At 39.1% G+C, this 3,690-nt stretch overlaps 1 long non-coding RNA gene across 1 annotated transcript; it reads right to left on the reverse strand.

Moving 5' to 3' along the window:
- Positions 1-519: 519 nt before the first annotated feature.
- On the reverse strand, positions 520-3,474 carry LOC121393365. Its single transcript, XR_005961024.1, has 2 exons — positions 1,023-3,474; positions 520-902 (listed from the first exon to the last, which is right to left on the reverse strand). It is a non-coding gene; the product is annotated as an uncharacterized LOC121393365 (long non-coding RNA).
- Positions 3,475-3,690: the final 216 nt, after the last annotated feature.

Raw genomic sequence — 3,690 nt, forward strand, 5'->3', positions numbered from 1 at the left:
ACAGCCTGCCAGAAAGCAGTTCCATCCTAAAGTGCTGGCTCTTTCTGAAAGCACATGACCAGGCAAAATGACCTGAGATGCACCTACACACCAATATAATACATTTTAAAAAAAATATACTTGCTGGTTCAGGAATGAAATGTTATATTGTAGAGTGGATTATTTACAGTATAAAATAAAAATGACACCATAAAAATCATGACAGAATCCCTTTAAGTTAAAATAATAATAACAAACACATTAAATAAACCCAATAGGCTGGTTTTGCTTCCAATAAGGAGTAATTATATCTTAGTTCAGATCAAGTACAAGATACTGTTTTATTATTACAGAGAAAAATGAAATCATTTTTAAAAATTTAGATTATTTGGATAAAATTAGGTCTATGGGAGATGGCCTTTCCATAATTTGGAACTTTCTGGATGATGGGTTTCTGGATAACAGATCTCATACCTGTATGGCAAATGGTCTTCTAGTAATTCAGAATTTAAAGGGGATCCAACACTAATACTAGCTCTATGTCAAAAATATGCTGGGAAAATACAGATTTTTTTTTTTTATCTCCCATATAAATTTAATTCATTGTTCAGTATTTGCTTTAATGTAAATTCATTTTCATGTCTGTGATTTTAGAAAAGGTGGCAAAATCCTGTACCAAATTGGGTACTGCTTTCAAGTTGGTGATATCCGACATGCAGTCCTCCAGCCGTTGTTGAATAGTAACTCTTAGCCACCCCTTGTGTGAGTTTAGGTGTGTGTAGTTATGCAGCTGCATTGGGTGGGCTGCAGTTTGACCTGTTTTGACCATATGGACTTGTATGATGGAAACTTTTTGTTGATGAACCAAAAGGAATTGTGGAGGAGCCGTAGCTGCTGCTGCTCTGATCATTCCGGTAGCTGACCTGAACAATACAAAGGTGACTGTGAATGTACAGTATGTGGCCCTTGTACATTATTCATTCATTGGTTGGAGAAGCATATGGGTCGGTTTACGTGTGGCCAACCTAACTCTACTACTTTACCTCTGAATCCTTTCAGGACTTGTTATTGTTGTTGTTTTTGATTCCAGCCACACAGATAATGCCGAGTTGCCTTTTCCCATTAAAATAATAAGCAAAGCACAGTTATTTGCGCTGGAAAGCACCAATCACTTTCAACCAGTCAGATGAAACCTACCCTTACCATTGATGAAAGCTGTTGCAGAAGCACGGTTTTATGAGACCAATTAAGTGGTTAAAACAGAAACTCCAACCAGATGGTTTTGGAATTGCAGGACGCAGACTGACGCTGCATAAAAAGGGTAAGGAAGAAAAGTTTTATGAGCCTAGTCCAGGTACTTTTCTCAGTGGGACAATAAGGGGCTAAACGGGCCTGCTGAGTTATAGTTATTTTTATGAAGAACTGAGGTCACTGATCTTAGTGAGAGACCAGAGATGTCTGGCTCCGGGAGACTTTAGCACAGCCTGATTACCAGCATTTGAGAAGATTGTTTTCCAGAAAAGCAAATAGCCAAAGGGTGAAAAATATTTCTCTAAAGCAAAGACATGGATCCAATAATGGCGTAGTACAGATAGACACATTTTTCATCAGTTTGAAGCAACACAGAACACATGTCAACCTTGGTGTCCAGCCTCTGTAAGAGAGGAAAGGGATAGAGTGAGCCTCTTAATAGACCTCATTCATTGTGAAACAGGCAACGCTAAAGGCCTCTCGGGACTTGACTTTAACTTGAGTTCCTTGCATTTGAATTCCACAGGGAGAAGGCCCAACTTGCATGGAGGATGGAATAAACAGTACAAACCTCATATTATCCATGAATGCTGAAGGAAGCCCTTTATCATAAACTCCCTCCACCCTTTCAGTGCTAGGTGGAACTTCTACAGAGGGTATTTCACCTCTTTGCAGGTACTGAAAGGAATCCAGTGCATTAACAACATTTGCACAACTTAAATTCCTTTCATTGGCCCTCTTAATATATTCAATGACATCAACTTTAATGGAGATGAAAGTACACCATCTCCCTGCACAGCTTTACCACCTGCTGGCCCAGCAGTCCCTCAATAAATATAGTTCTTCAGCCCCTACTAATATTTATAGTCATTCAACACCAATGTTTATGGTTGTGCTCCAGTTAGCTGTAAGCCACCATTGTTTGAAAGTCTTCATAGAACCACCATATAATTGTTGACCTGATGTTAAGCATCAGCCTGAATCTGTGGACATACTCTGGTACAACTTCCATGCAGCTGGACTTTATGAAAACATGAGAATATTCTCTGTTTGACCTCTGGAGACTCCCATGGAAGAAAGGAGCAGAAGTGGCCATCTTCCTTTTGTAAGAATATGTAACCCACTTTGAAACCAAAGGCAACAGAGCCTGACCACGTCATGCTGTCCTGGGGTCCCTTTTACTACTCTCTCAGGCTCCTATCCACATTGGAACCAGACACGGGTCTATTGATGACTATTACAGTATCGCAGTCTCCTACCCTATCGCTAAGCCTCCTGGGAACTTTGGCTTTTTTAGTAACATGCACTCATAGGGAGTACTGTGCTGTGGGGAGAGCTAAGTGCCTCCACTGCTCCACCTTTACACATGATTGCTTTAACTTTAAATATCTATGGGTATATGGTATTGATTGTCTATTTGCCGACAGATATATGATGTTGATTTGAATGCCCCTTTATTAACGTAAATAAAAAATGATGGCATTCTTCTATTAATACGCAACCCCGAAATAGCAAAATATTAAAAAAAACTACATAAATATCTCACGGACCCAAGAACAGTCAACTCTTTTTTTTAAATTTTCTGGAATCCGTGGGCACTGTCAGGTACGATAACTTTTACTTTACTGCTCACGTACAGTGCAATATAAAATGCCCTTTCATATAGAAGCAATTTGTGTTTTCACTATCCATGTAGAGCGCCAGAGTAAAACAAGGGGCAGTGTTTGGAAAGGGTTGTAGTTTATGCAGGATGAAGCGGCTCCAGTCTTCAGCATGAAAAATCCCAAACACTGCCTATTAAACCAAATGCTCTAGTCATTAATTTTAGCTCACTGGCCCATGCTGATCTGTTTATTGTAAAACAGAGTACAAAGAATGCTTTTGCTGTGTAAATTGCCATCAGATTATTCTTCCTCTGCATTAGGTAGGACCAGAGAACGCTGCTGTTTCCATGGTGCACGTATTTTCTTTTTCACTAGAGTCCCACAAAATGAAAGGATTAGTCTTCACTAGAGGCCCCATTCTAGCGGGTGACTATGCAAAAAGAAAGGAAGATTTACACTTCGGGAGTGGAAATTTTATAGCCCTTTTCTAACGGAGAATGGATTTAATACGCAGCCACAAAGCAATGGCCTCCTCTGACTGTGCATCCCCAAAAAAAAAAAAATATATATATATAGTGAATAAAGTACCCCCTCTTATAAAATATAAGGATATTATTAGTTACCGAGGAGTTTCATGAACATATAAAAACACGAGGCCGAAGGCCGAGTGTTTTTATACAGGTCATGGAACTCCGAGGTAACTTCTAATATCCTCACATTTTACAACTGGGGGTACTTTATTTATTATAATACACAAATTTTAGTGAGTCATGTGACAGAAATGACATCACTACTCACCGTTTATAACTGATGACATCACTACTCACCGTTTATAAGGATATAATTTACAGGATAT

Source organism: Xenopus laevis, chromosome 4S (genome assembly GCF_017654675.1).
Source record: "Xenopus laevis strain J_2021 chromosome 4S, Xenopus_laevis_v10.1, whole genome shotgun sequence".
NCBI lineage: Eukaryota > Metazoa > Chordata > Amphibia > Anura > Pipidae > Xenopus > Xenopus laevis.